Source organism: Notamacropus eugenii, chromosome 3 (genome assembly GCF_028372415.1).
Source record: "Notamacropus eugenii isolate mMacEug1 chromosome 3, mMacEug1.pri_v2, whole genome shotgun sequence".
NCBI lineage: Eukaryota > Metazoa > Chordata > Mammalia > Diprotodontia > Macropodidae > Notamacropus > Notamacropus eugenii.
The window spans coordinates 311163475-311178241 of NC_092874.1; the positions used below are offsets into that span (position 1 = coordinate 311163475).

Consider the following 14767-nt stretch of genomic DNA (forward strand, 5'->3'; position numbering starts at 1 on the left):
TTACATTTTAATCTGCTTCTGGAGTATTGTAGGCAGAGTTTGACACATCAGATGCACAAAAATATACAAGTATCAAAGCAGATAGAGCTTTCTGAACTATCTGTTAAATGTGCTAACTTCTAAAAGGCTCAAGTACAGGGATCATGGATACAGGAGAGACAAAAGAATAGCATGGACTGGGCCCTACCTGGGCAAAGTTGGTGCCTTTGGTGCTCTCCTACCTTCTCCGATAGTACCTCTCTTCTTCCCTCTCTCCTGATACCCACATACCTATTCTGGGTATTCCATTCTTATTTTCAGAGAGCTGTCCCATCAGGCTTGCTAATTAATTATTAAGCAATAATTAATAATCAAACCATAGCTCATAAAATTTGAGTGACACAGAAGGCCTTCACTGAGTATTTTCAGAGTTGTCTTGCAGACTGTTTTCAGGTGATTAAAATTAACATATCAACAAGCCTTCATTCAGTTCCACTAGGGCTACAAGAACAACAATGAAACAGCCCCTGACCTCAAGGACCTTACATTCTACCATGGGAGAAGACATACACATGTATGTATATATGTGTGTAAAACATATACATGTGTGTAATAAAATAAAAGGTAATTAGCCGCTATGAGAATCAAAAAACACTTCAATAGAAGATGATGTTTAGGCTGAGTTTTGAAGGAAACAAAGGAGTCTAAGAAGTGGAGAAGTTGGAGTGCATTCTAACAACAGAGACAGAAAATGGAATATTACTCTAAATGAGATCAGTTTAGCCAGAAATCCGTGAAAGGCAGTAATGTGAAATAAGGCTTCAAATACGGGTTAGGGGCAGGCTGTGAAGAGATATCAATGCCATGAAAAGACATGTGATGAATGCTGAAGAAAGGGACAGACATGAGATGTTGTGGAACTACAAATGATAAAATCTAGAAACTGATTCAAGAGTAAAGAGTTGAGAACGATACTGAGGTGGAGAACCCGACTAAAGAAAACATGGTACTCTCAAAAGAAACAAGACAGGTGGGTTTGAGGGGAGGAGAGATAATGAGGTTTTTTGGACATGGAATGATTAAATTGGACATCCAGTAAAAAATGTCCAAATGCCAGTTACTGATGTTGATTTCTTGATGAGAAGAAACGCAAATTAGACAGTTCATGATTTAGTAGAAATATGGATACAATGTTCTCACATTAGACCTAAGGGGAAAAAACCCTCTGGCTTGATTTTTACAGACAGGAGAATCATCTTCACATAGTTAACAGTTAAATCCACCTCCGCTCACAATGTCACCCACTGAGGGAATCGAAAGAGAAAGAAGAGAAGAGAGTCCAAGACAAAATCTGGGAAGGCACCCCAGTTAGGGAGTGTAAATGATAGGGATCCTGAGAAGAACAATTAGGCAAGATGAAAACTTAGTCCCCAAAACCTAAAGAATTAAGTATCCATGAGGAGAGGGTAGTCAAGAGTGCCAAATGCTGTCAAGAGCTCAAGAAGAATGAGAACTGAGAAAAGATCACTAGATTTGGCAGTTAAGACATGACTCGTAACTTTGGAGAAAGAAGTCTCCAGAGACAGACAAAACTGGAAGTCAAATTCCAAGGAGAAAGCGTGAGCATTTATCTGTCTTTTAGTTCCTTGTGGTTCACTCATTAATTCATTTCTGGATATGAAGACAAATTAGATAGCCGATGATGTAGCTGAAATACGGATACGATGCCCTCACACTTGCCATGTAATATTGGGGCCTGGTGGCTGACTGAGAACACGCTACAGAATGGGCAGATGAGCTTGATCCAGTTGGGTGACTTGCAAATCACCGTGAAGATGCTGTAGTGTAAGAGAACAGCATTTTGTTCACCCCCAACGAGATGGATACTTCATGGCCAACAGCAAGCATGAATCAAGCCAGACTTTGGAAACTCTAGCTAGTGAGAGGAATTTAAAAGTCTTGTATGAGACTGGGTAGTTTTCTTTGTTTTTCCTATGTTGCTAGGAGTTTCACACTGATAGACTAGTTTCTAACTTGTATTATCTTTTTTCCCCTTAATAAATAAATCTCAGGCAAAAAAACATTTGTGGGAGTACCTCCTTCATGTGGTGGGCAGGAAAGAAAAAGTAGATGCCAGACTTGAGAATCCACTTGCAATAGTGGCAGAAGTAAGGAGAAAAGGTGATTGATTACAGAGCAAATGCAGTCCATGTCTGAGCTCAGGGAGCCAAGTCAGCCCTCAGCAAGGGAATCCAGAGTCCCCACCTCCCACACCTTGGGATCACTCCTCCTTTCCCCAACAGTGGTGAACCAGATATCTCGAGGTACTCTCCTTTGCTAGGTGGCCATAGCCACTTACATCACTTCATTGAAGAGAGTTACCAACTGTAATGGCTTTAGTAAGAGAGAAGACCACCAGGTCTAGCCAGTTGGCCCCTACAACACTGTTAGGCTAATCAGATTCTACATTCTAGCTTTCCTCAAAACTTCCAGACTCCTGGACACTGTCACCTAATTTAACCATTGCACTCTAAGGAATGCCGGGCTCCGCCATTTAAACCTAAGGACCAACCACACCTTTTCATGTAGTGTCTCTCCTACCCACACTGTCTCCCCAAATTAAGGTATAAGCTTCTTGAAAGGGGAAACTGTCACTCACGTTTTGTTCCCTGGGGCTTAGCACACAGGGATTGGCATAAAGGAAGCACTTCATGAATTCATTTTCATTGGCTGATTATAAATATAAACTAACACAGAAAACTAAGCTAACTAAGGACATTAATTCCCAGACTCACAAACTGTTAGAGCTGAAACCAACCTTAGAAATGAGAGCCCAACTCCCTCATTTTATGGATAAGAAGAGAACTGAAATACAAGGTAAGGTCAAAGGATTAGTAGTGACACAGCTGGGACTGGAACCCAGATCACTGGACTCCTAGTTCCATGCCCCTAACCACAGTACTAAAGAATTTACAAGATGAAGGGAGAGTATCTTGGGGAAAAATTATGTCCTTAAGTAGAATAAAAGGGCATTTACCTCTCATCACAACATAGTCAATTTCTATCTTAACAGTTTATTGAAAATTCTGTTTTATATATCTGAGGGTCCAAAAGAGATAAGTATTCAAGAATAGCACATACATGGGCATTTTAAATGAAGAAGACTCAGTTTAGCACTATGCAATAAAGTACAATAAACTGACTCTGCTGGACCTAATGTGAAATTAGACTCTTCAAGGCTCTGAGGGCAATAATGACTTGTCAAAGCAATATAGGATTATGTAAAGAAAAAAAACGAATGAATACGATGCCTACTCATAAAAGATGGCAGGGTTCCTTAGCAACATGAACCTGTTTGTCACTCAAACATTTATTGAGCACACTATTGAATACTGGGGTGGCATAATGATCAGTAAGTCCCTAATCTTATGTAGTTGATAGATGAATTTTTCAAATGTCAAGTTCACAGAAGCTGAGATGAAGGAAAAACAGAGATTGAAGGAGGTTAAAGACGGCGTCTACAGCAGTGACTCAGACTACAGAACGCTAGCAGGCCTCCATTCTGTAAAGGGTGATATGGAAGTGTCGGATTTATGTTGCCAGTCACATGCATGTGTCTCCTGCATAACGTAGAAAACAATCATATGGGCACACGCCAGTCTTCTGAGTGGTAAGTAGTATTGTCAACCCAAACGTTCACTGTGACACAAGTACTCATGGCAAACAATAGTCCTGTACTATAAAACAAAATAGTTTGAAACCCACTGGTCCAGACAATGAAAATACATGAATCCATCTTCCTGATTTTTGCCCTAAAAAAATATTTTCTTGAGGCTTTATAGGCATAATAACCAAGCAGCAAGCCACTTTCTCCAATAGGACAGCAAAATAAACAATGCAAAATAAACACTGGGGAGCTAGAGGGGATTGGCAAGCTGTGTGAAGAGGCTCAACATGCAAATTAAACATCTTGCATGAGAAAAAAAAGGTTTCCTCATGCAATTTCAGTAAATGTCAAGGTCAACCGGAGACAGACATATCACCATGAAACATTTCCAGTGGCCTTGAAGTGACTGGAAGCATTATGCTTGTCTCACATAGACAACACTTTCAAAATGTCATCTGTAGAGAAATGCTATTGGGGGGCGGGGGGAAGAGGAGAATATGCAGGCTTCCCTGTCACTTTATATGGTTTTGGTAAATTGCCCTGGGAGAAAAATTCATAAATGGAAGTACTAATTTTCAGGATCCCCATATATAGGTATTAAGAGCCATTTAGCTAAAAGGACCTAGAGTGATAAATGAGACAACTCAGAAAAGGAGCTCTCTTGCAGGCAAACCAAATCAACAGAAAGAACCCTTCCATACAGCTTTGTTTGTTTTGTGAAACATCTGACCTGCGAAGTAAAGAGCACTAAAGTATAAGGTAGAGAGTGTTCTGGGATTAGAGTCAAAAAAAAAATGAAAATTCAAAGTGGCAAGAAAAGATGAGGCCCGTGAAATGGAAAAGACAGAGAAGACTGAATGAAAGACTGCCTGTCTCATTGGAAAACTGGAAATCTTTGGTTTGGAAAATAAGAAGACAGCACTCACAGTGGACAAATGGAAATGATTTCCATTCTAAATGAAATCTAACAAGTCCCAAAGCAAAGCAAAAGGCTGACCCTAAGAAAAGCAGTTTCACATTTCCCAAACTCCAAGAAACTTTAAATAGTTTCTACTTACATTAATCATTGTGCTAATCTAGGATACCTCGAACTCGTCTTTCTATTTGCAAGGAAGAACTTAAAAGGTTTTCACTCTTCATGGAGTTCAGCATAAACTTCTCTTTACATTTCTCATTTGTGATGGTGCTAAATGATCAAACAATAATATTTGTAAGGTTTCTCTGATCTGAGCCAAGGACAAACAAACATTCCTAATATGATCTCTAGGAGGATGAGGGACAAAGAGAAGAAAAGAAAGAAAAAAACATAGGAAAAAAATGCTCTGTCTTGTGGACATAACTTACTTTCAAAAAGTAGACGAAATCCTATAAAAATCTACCTTTTATAATGTATAATTTTATGTGTATTGCTTCTCATAATGACAATTTTCTTATAAAGCTAAATATAATTTTTTATCAAAAACATTTTCTTCTTTAGGATGTTCTCTTGCTTTGCTTTTTTCAACAAAGCAGTCCAAGGCCAAAGATATAAGGAGATAGAGAAAGTCTAAAGAGAGTAAGGTGGGGATACACACATTATTTCCTAAAAGTGCTGGGAAACAAATTAGAGACTACACTTCACATTTCACTCTTGAAACTCACTTGGCCTTCATACAATGCTTCACACATGATATCAATTAGAGACCAGAATAAATGGCCCCATAGAAAGTATGCCGGCTTCTGCTGAAATTATGTTGGCAAAAAACCAAAAGATTAGCCCAGAATTTTACAACTCCACACACCACAGTACATGCAGCAGATTCATGAACACACATACACACACAAAATGCTTCAGAGACATCAAACAATATAGGAAGACCTAAAACAATCTTTGAAACTCAGATAGGAACGATTTTTTTTTAATTTATTTATTTAACTTTTAACATTCATTTTCACAAAATTTTGGGTTCCAAATTTTCTCCCCATTTCTCCCCTCCCCCCAACCCAAAACACTGAGTATTCTGATTGCCCCTATCACCAGTCTGCCCTCTCTTCTACCATCCCTCCCTTCCCTTGCCCCCATCTTCTCTTTTGTCCTGTACGGCCAGATAACTTTCTATACCCCTTTACCTGTATTTCTTTTTTCCTAGTAGCAAGAACAGAACTTGATAGTTGTTCCTAAAACGTTGAGTTCCAACATCTCTTCATCCCTCCCTCCCCACCCCTTCCCTTTGCAAAACAAGCAATTCAATATAGGCCATATCTGTGTAGTTTTGCAAATGACTTCCATAATAGTCGTGTTGTGTAAGACTAACTATATTTCCCTCCATCCGATCCTGCCCCCCATTGCTTCTATTCTCTCTTTTGATCCTGTCCCTCCCCAAGAATGTTGACTTCAAATTGCTCCCTCCTCCCATTGCCCTCCCTTCCATCATCCCCCCCACCCTGCTTATCCCCTTCTCCCCCACTTTCCTGTATTGTAAGATAGGTTTTCATACCAAGATGAGTATGCATTTTATTCCTTCCTTTAGTGGAATGTGATGAGAGTAAACTTCATGTTTTTCTCTCACCTCCCTTCTTTTTCGGTCCACTAAAAAGTCTTTTGCTTGCCTCTTTTATGAGAGATAATTTGCACCATTCCATTTCTCCCTTTCTCCTCCTAGTATATTTCTCTCTCACCTCTTAATTTCATTTTTTTTAAGATATGATCCCATCCTATTCCATTCACTCTGTGCTTTCTGTCTGTGTGTGTGTCTGTGTGTGCGTGTGTCCGTGTGTGTGTAATCCCACCCACTACCCAGATACTGAAAAGTTTCAAGAGTTACAAATATTGTCTTTCCATGTAGGAATGTAAACAGTTCAACTTTAGTAAAGTCCCTTATGACTTCTCCTTGCTGTTCACCTTTTCATGGTTCTCTTCATTCTTGTGTTTGGAAGTCAAATTTTCTTTTCAGCTCTGGTCTTTTCATCAAGAATACTTGAAAGTCCTCTATTTCATTGAAACACCATTTTTTCCCCTGAAGTATTATACTCAGTTTTGCTGGGCAGGTGATTCTTGGTTTTAGTCCTAGTTCCTTTGACTTCTGGAATATCCTATTCCATGCCCTTCGATCCCTTAATGTGGAAGCTGCTAGATCTTGTGTTATCCTGATTGTATCTCCACAATACTTGAATGGTTTCTTTCTAGCTGCTTGCAATATTTTCTCCTTGACCAGGGAACTCTGGAATTTGGCCACAATGTTCCTAGGAGTTTCTCTTTTTGGATCTCTTTCAGGAGGTGATCAGTGGATTCCTTGAATACTTATTTTGCCCTCTGGTTCTAGAATATCAAGGCAGTTTTCCTTGATAATTTCATGAAAGATGATGTATAGGCTCTTTTTTTGATCATGGCTTTCAGGTAGTCCCAGAATTTTTAAATTGTCTCTCCTGGATCTATTTTCCAGGTCAGTTGTTTTTCCAATGAGATATTTCACATTATCTTCCATTTTTTCATTCTTTTGGTTTTGTTTTGTGATTTCTTGGTTTCTCATAAAGTCATTAGCCTCCAGCTGTTCCATTCTAATTTTGAAAGAACTATTTTCTTCAGTGAGCTTTTGAATCTCCTTTTCCATTTGGCTAATTCTGCTTTTGAAAGCATTCTTCTCCTCATTAGCTTTTTGAACCTCTTTTGCCAATTGAGTTAGCCTATTTTTCAAGGTATTATTTTCTTCAGCATTTTTTTGGGTCTCCTTTAGCAAGGTGTTGACTTGCTTGTCATGCTTCTCTTGCATCTTTCTCATTTCTCTTCCCAGTTTTCCCTCCACTTCTCTAACTTGATTTTCAAAATCCTTTTTGAGCTCTTCCATGGCCTGAGCCCACTGAATATTTATTTTGGATGTTTGGGATACAGAAGCCTTGATTTCTACGTCTTTCCCTGATGGTAAGTATTGTTCTTCCTCATCCCAAAGAATGGGAGGAGATATCTGTTCACCAAGAAAGTAACCTTCTCTGGTCTTATTTTATTTTCCCTCTTTTCTGGGCATTTTTCCAGCCAGTTACTTGACTTCTGAGTGTCCTCTCCACACCCACCTCGCCTCCAGATCTGCCCAGCCAGTGCTTGGGGTCTGAGATTCAAATGCTGCTTCCCAGCCTCAGGCCTTTGGGCGGGGGCAGAGCTGCTCTTCAGTGTGAAATTAAGATCAGCTGCTCAGGAGGGGGCAGGGCTGCCACATGGGGCTCAGTTCCCTCAGGGGGTTTATGCAGAGACCTTCAACAATGGATCTGGGCTCCTGCCTGCTTTGGGAGCCCTTGTCTGCTGCTTCCTCTGCTGCTGCCTCCCAAGGGGGCCTGAGTTATGGGGATACCCTGCCTCCTCTCGGCGAGCTGAAAAGACTCTCTCACTCACCTCTAAGTGCCTGTGGGTGGAGGGACCTGCGGGGCTGCTGGAGATTCTGTCCTTGAAGCCTGCTCGGATCTGCTCCTCTCGGTGCCACGCGGCCAAGGCAGGGCTGGGCTGTGCTCCGGGTCAGGTGCGTGACAGACCTGTCGCATCAGTTTTTCAATGCTCTCTGGAACAGAAATGTCCTCCACTCTGTTGTTCTGTGGCTTCTGCTGCTCCAGAATTTGTTGGGAGTTCTTCTTTACAGGTAATTTATGGGCTTTGGTTTCGGAGCTAGCGTATGTGTGTTTATCTACTCCGCTCCATCTTGGCTCCTCCCCCAGAACAATTTTTTAATGCACCTTAAGTTATCCATTACCAAACAGATCCAGAAGAATGTCAATACTGAAATTACACATTCATGTAGTCAGTGCTTTAGTCATTTCTAAATGATATTACAGTAAATTACACTGAGCAAAGTCCCATAAGAATCAATAAAATACATTTGTTTTAGTCACCATCCAGGGAGTTTGCCATCTAAACTAGAAAGAGAGATTCAAACTAAGAAAAAAGAAGAAAAGGCACATGATGAAAGGGATTTCATTCAGTTCCAATAATAAAGTACCTGCTATGTTCAAACTGGGAAGCTAGGTGGCACAGAGGATAGAGTGCCAGGCCTGGAGTCAGGAAGATTCATCTTTCCAGAGTTCAAATCCAGTCTCAGACACTTACTATCTCTGTGTGAGCCTGGGGGAGCTGCTTTGCCTCAACTTCCTCATCTGTAAAATGAGGTGAAGAAGGAAATCACAAAACACTTCACTATCTTTGTCAAGAAAACTCCAAAGGAGTTCGCTAAGAGTTGGACAATGGACAAAAAGACGGACTGTGGTATAGCGAGTTCTTGCACTCAATTAGCTAAAATATCTAATAAGGAAGGGATATCTGACTCAAAGATATCAATAAGATGCATTTACCTGCCCCCCCCCCCCAAAAAAGGTCAAGGAAAGAGAAAATGGGTTTACATGCATAAAAACATAGCAGTACTTTTTGTTGGAACAAAGAACTGGAAAGAAAGTGGGTGCCCATGAACTAGAATGTGACTGGAGAAGTTGAATGTAGCGCATATGAATGATATGAACTAGGTGCCACAAGAAATGACAAGTTATGACAAATTCTGAGGAACCCTTATGAAGTGATGCAGAGTAAAATGTATAGAACAAGGAAAACAAATTTACATAACAATGATAATGTAAAGGAAAACATTTTTAAAAGACTACAGAACTCTGGTCAAGGCAGTGACCAATCCTAATTTGAGAAGACATCACAAAACATGCCACTCACCTCTGAGAGTAAGAGTTGCTGGACAGCGATAGAGAGGCAAAAAAATAGCTTATCTAGAAATATTTTCATCAGGGTGACTGCGTTATCATTACAATAAAATTACTATAAAAATACTGTATGTAACAAAAGTTCACCCTCTTAGGATATACAATCCTCTTTTGTTGGCTTCATTGATTATTGTTAAGGTTTTAATTTTAAAAATTCAATCAATTAAGGAAGAATAGGACATGAACATGTATACAAATAACTATTATACAAAAATGTATGTGATCAAAAATTGAAGAAAAGAAAGTCAATTCTATAAGAAGTTTTAGGAAAAACTGGAAAGGATTAGTACAGGTTTAATGAAAGAAGGCACTCTTGCAACTAGACCTTAAAGAAATTAAAAAAAAAAAAATCTTCAGAACAGGAGAAAGTGGGGAGGTCCAGTAACTAGGGACATATTCAGCAAAAGCATAGGGGGGCATGAAAGGATAAGAAAAATGTTAAATATATAAGAATACAAATCATTCCCCAATTAATAAATTGGTCAAGGGATATAACAGGCAGTTTTCAGATGAAGAAATTAAAGCTATCTATAGTCATAAAAAAAATGCTCTAAATCAGTATAGATTAGAGAAATGTAAAACAAAAACAACTCTCGGGTATCACATCACATCTATCAGATTAGCTAACATAATAAAACAGGAAAATTATAAATGCTGAAGAAGATGTGGGAAAACTGGAACACTAATGCATAGCTGGTAGATTTGTGAACAGATCCAACCAGTCTGGAGAGTTATTTGAACTACGCCCAAAGGTCTATAGGCTATAAAACCGTGCATACCCTTTGACCAACAATACCATTTCTAAGTCTATATCCCAAAGAGATCATAAAAATGGGAAAAGGACCCACATATACAAAATTATTTATAGCAGCTCTTTTTGTGGTGGAAAGAATTAGACACTGGGAAGGATATCCATCAATTGGTATATGAGCATAAAGGAATACTATTTTTCCATAAGAAATGATGAGCTGGTGATGTCGGAAAACACGGAAGGACTTACGTGAACCAATGCTGAGTAAAGTGAACAGAACCAGAACACTGTCCACAGTAACAGCCAAAATGTCCAATGACTTTGATAGACTTAGCCCTTCTCAGCAAGTCAAGGATTCAAGAAAACTCCAGAGGTCTCATGATGGATGTCCACATCCAGAAAAAGGACTATGGAGTCTGAATACAGATTGAAGAATATTATTTACTCTCTTTTTTCTTTTTTTATTTGTTTCTTCTTTCTCAGGATTTCTCCCACTGGTTCTAATTCTTTTTTACAATATGACTAATGTGAAAATAGGTTCAACGTGAATATATACGTAGAGCCTATATTAAATTACATGTCATCTTGGGGTGGGGGAGGGGAGAGACAAGGAGAAAACTTGAAACTCAGAATCTTATAGAAGTAAATGGAGAAAACTAAAAAATATATATTTTTTTAAAAAAGAGAATGAAGAGCAGCACCTGTTTTGGGTTAGCTAGAACACAATGCATTTGTAAAGAAGAAAAGTGTGAAATAACACTGAAAAGGTCAGGGTAGGAGAAACCTTGGGGGGCTTGGATGATGAGATCAGCAGCTTCCATTTGATTTGGCAGACAATGGGGAACTGCAGAACATTTTTTGGGGGAGGAAGGAATGACATAATTCTTGTATAGTATTAGGAAGAATAATATGACGATAGTATGAAGGATGGATTGGAGACAGAGAAGAATGGAGATCAAGAATAACAATTAGGAGGCCACTAATGTCATGAACCCCTGAAACTGTCCCTCAACTTGAGCTCAGAGGAGATGGCCACCCTAGGATCAAGACTCCTAAGACTATAGGTCGGCCAAAAGACACAAGTAGATCAAGACAAAGATATTTAGGGTTAATGAGATGCATTGTAAGAACACTAGCAAAGAACCTCAGCCCTATAAAGCTAGGGGCACAACTTCCCACAAACACCCACTGCATAAATGAGAAAAGTGGGCACAAACATAGAGTATACTAGTGAGAGGCACACACATGTGGCCAAAACAACTCACACCTCTAAAGCACAGGATCTCAGTTGGGAACTTCAATCCTCTGGGCTCTGTGCCTCCTTCCTAAATCTTTACCCTGTTCCAGGGTCCACTAAATGACTCATCACCATAAGGCTTTTTTCTCTAACATGCTACTAAAACCTCTTCAGCTTAGAACACTCTACACCCAGATGACATAAGGCACATTGGAAGTCTTCTCCACATCTGGAATCTTTCCTTGGGATGGGCTTCTTTTTCCCAGAATCTCTAATATAAGGAGGAGGCCCAGACAACTGTGTTTTTACTTCTCTCTAAGTACAGTGACGCCTCATCTACACAGGACCTCCTCTATCATGTGTATCCCACCTCCTCAGCTCCTTCTGATGAGTTGTCTTCTCCCATTACAGGGTAAGCAATTTGAGGGCATGTCTTTCTTCCCATTTATATGCCCAGGGCTTGGCACACAGTAAACTGACTGACTGCTTTCTGTATTCATGGTATCTCTTGTTGGGAAAGCAGCTCTGCTAGAAGATGCTATCACTGACTGGGCTGTGGGGTGGGAAGATAGTGGTGACATGTGAGAGAAACCTCCCAACAAAAGTCAAGAGTGAGTTTCCCTTAAAAGCAATATTGATTCCTAGCAGGTTATACTCTCAACTGTTAGAGCTCACATTCTTCAGACCTACTGTACTGGCTCAACACTCTCCAATTACATCAAGCTTGACAGGAGAATTCTTTCATTACCCAGTAAGAAGTAAGTATAGGCACACTTTTGTACTTCAGTTAAGACAGTAACACCCTGTGGTTTCTGTGACATACTCCTAGGACTTAAATATTAACGTTGATGACTACCCTAAAAACTTGACTTCTCAAGTCCAGTGATGTCCTCTATACAATTAAATGGTCATGTACTGGACCTTACAATTTCTGGCAAGAACATTACGTCTAAGATCCTAAAATGTGAAATTGCACTGACCAATAAAACCTTATATTATTCTACTACCCCATGCTCTCACAAAATATATTCTTTTCCTTTAAGAATTCCAGTCCCTGGGGCAGAGCCAAGATGGCATAGTAATGTCAGGGCCTTGCCCAAGCTCTCCACCAAACCCCTCCAAATACTTTTAAAAATGACTCTAAACAAATTATGGAGCAGTAGAACCCACAAAAAGATGGACTGAAACAAATTTCTAGTCCAACACAATTTGGAAGGTTGGCAGGAAAGGTCTGTTTTTAGCATGGTGAGAGAGGAGCACAGTCACTGCAGGCCACAGCAGCACAGCCCCAGTCCCAACAAACAAGGAGCAGGTCTTGAGAGTGACTGATTCAAGAACAGAAGGAGCACAGTGGCTGCTTCCAGAATACTCAGCCCACAGGTTGTAAGGGGGTCAAACAACTAATCAGAAAGAGATTCCAGGGGTCTTTCTGCTCGCACCAAGAGTCCACCCTTCAGATCCTGGTCACAGTCCTGGGTGGCAGTCCCAGAGTGAGGAGGAGCACTAGCACAGCAGACCCTGTCTTCACAGTGGAAGGGGGACTTTCCTCAAAGTTCCAGGATAGAAAAGAGTGCTTGTGTTCTCCCACCGGCCAAGAGAAGAATAAACACTTCTTCTTAGACCATACTACTTGGAAGAACTAAAGTCTTACAGGTCCCTAGAAATATTTCTGAAAACAGCTGGACAAAACCTCTGAAGCTTGGGATGGAGTGCCTTCCACACTGGAAGCAGAGGCGTACTTTTAGAAACAGCTAAAAATCAAGTAATAAGCTAGGAAAATGAACAAACAATGGAAAAAAACCTCTGATTAGAGAAACTTACTTTGGTGACAAGGAAGATCAAAACACACATGCAGATAAAGATAACAAAATCAAAGCTCCTACATCCAACGCCTCCAAAAAAAATGAATTGGTCTCAGGCCAATCAAAAAGGATTTTAGAAATCAAGTAAGAGAAGCAGAGGAAAAATTGGGAAGAGAAGTGAGTGATGCAAGGAAATCATGAAAAATGATTCAACAGCTTGCTAAAGAAGAAACAAAAGAATACTGAAGAAAAAAACACCCTAAAAACAGACTAGGCCAACTGGTAAAAGAGGTCCAAAAAGCCAATGAGAACAATGCCTTAAAAAGCAGAATGGCCAAATGGAAAAGAAGGCACAAAAGTTCATTGAAGAAAATAATTTCTTAAAAATTAGAATGTAGCAAATGTAAGCAAATGACTTTATGAGAAATCAAGAAACGATAAAAAGAATGAAAAAAAAGACTGTGAAATATCTCACTGGAAAAATAACTGACCTGAAAAATAGATCCAGGATAGATAAAACCATTGGACTACCTGAATCCATGATCAAAAAAAAAAAAAAAAGAGCCTAGACATCCTCTTTCAGGAACACTGCCTTGATATTCTAGAACCAGAGGGTAAAACAGAAATTTAAAGAATTCACCATTCATGTCCTGAAAGAGTTCACAAAATGAAAACTCCCAGGAATATTATAACTAAATTCTATAGTTCTTAGGTCAAACAGAAAATACTGCAAGCAGCCAGAAAGAAACAATTCAAGTATGGTGAAGCCACAGTCAGGATATCACAAGACTTAGCAGCTTCTATATTAAAGGTCTGGAATATGATATTCTGGAGGTCATAGGAGCTAGGATTACAATCAAGAATCACCTACTCAGCAAAAATTAGTATAATCCTTCAGAAGAAAAAACGACATTTGATGAGATAGAGGACTTCACAGCATTCTTGATGAAAAGACCAGAGTATTAGGGTAGTTAGAAGGAGTACATCTAGACAGAGGGCACAGATGTGAGTTGCATATGACAAGATATCTAAAAAATAAAATTAGGAGTTGAGAGAGGAACGTACTGAGAGAAAGAGAAAGGGAGAAGTACAATGAGGTAAATTATCTCACATAAAAGGGGCAAGAAAAAGCTTTTGCAATGGAGGGGAAGAGGGGAGAGAGTGAAGGGGAGTAAGTGAACCTTACTCTCATCAGAATTGGCTCAAAGAGAGAATAATAGACACATGCAGTTGGGTATAGAAATCTATCTTACCCTACAAGAAAACAGGAGGGGAAAGGGATAAGAGAAGGGGGAAAGTGGGTGTTGATAGCAGGGAGGGCAGATTGGGGGAGGGGTTAGTCAGAAGCAAAACACTTTTGAGGAGGCTCAGGGTGAAAGGAGAGAGAACAGAATAAATGGGGGTGGGACAGAAGGCATGCAATAGAATGGAGGAAAATACAGTTCTCATGATTTTTCCCTCTTGTTCTGATTCTTCCTTCACAATATGTATAGCCTATATCAGAATGCATGCCATCTTGGGGAGAGAGGAGGGAAAAAAAAATTTGGAACTCAAAATCTTATAAAAATGAACGTTGAAAACTATCTTCATAGTAATCCAATACTACA

At 39.7% G+C, this 14767-nt stretch overlaps 1 protein-coding gene across 8 annotated transcripts in view; it reads right to left on the minus strand.

Annotated features, from left to right (window-relative positions):
* Nucleotides 1–14767, minus strand: part of FOCAD (focadhesin) — a 341519-nt gene that overhangs the window by 167062 nt on the left and 159690 nt on the right. The gene's annotated exons all lie outside the window — the stretch shown is intronic.